Below are 759 nucleotides of genomic sequence, written 5' to 3'. Positions count from 1 at the left end.
TGCCTGACCGTCAATGGTGGGATTTTTCCTCGTCTCTCTCATGTCAAACTCCAAAGAGTAGTCTCCAATCTGCAAGCTGATCTTGCTTCTTCTCACATCAATTATAGCTCCTGCGGTGTTCAGAAATGGCCTCCCAAGAATGAGAGGATCTTGTGGTTCCTTGTCAAGCTCTAAGACAGTAAAATCAGTTCGAATGTGGAAATTTCCCACTCGAACATGCACGTCTTCCGCCAAACCCACCGGGTATCGCACAGTGCGATCGGCTAGAATCAAAGAGATCCTTGATGGCTTGAAATCGGTAATGCCTAGACGCTTTGACACAGAAAAAGGCATCAAGTTAACACCAGCTCCCAAATCGCAAAGACACCTCTCAAATATGGACTTCCCAATCCGGCAAGGCAAAACAAAACTCCCTGGATCATCGAGCTTCTCAGGAATAGTGACTGGAAGGATGGTGCTGGAAGTGCTGACCATCTCTTTCCCTGCTACCACCTCTAAAGCACCACTGAGTTGTACCTTGCTTTGTTGTCTCTGAGACTCCTCCAGCTCAGCATACTCCTTACTCTTAGAGATCAACATAACTCCTTCCTCAATGCTCCTCTTGTTGGACAAGACATCTTTCAGGTAAATTTCTGTAGGTTGGAACGTGGAGGACCAACTGTAAGAAAGGAAGTCTCACAATACAACTGTTTCATGATCTCATCAAAGCGTGCATACTCTTTCTGTTTCTGAAGCTGTTTCTCACGGCCTGGAAATGGA

This window comes from Arabidopsis lyrata, assembly GCF_000004255.2.
Source record: "Arabidopsis lyrata subsp. lyrata unplaced genomic scaffold ARALYscaffold_8, whole genome shotgun sequence".
Classification (NCBI taxonomy): Eukaryota; Viridiplantae; Streptophyta; class Magnoliopsida; order Brassicales; family Brassicaceae; genus Arabidopsis; species Arabidopsis lyrata.
The sequence above is the reverse complement of the archived record's forward strand: the minus strand, read 5'-3'. Positions refer to the sequence as shown.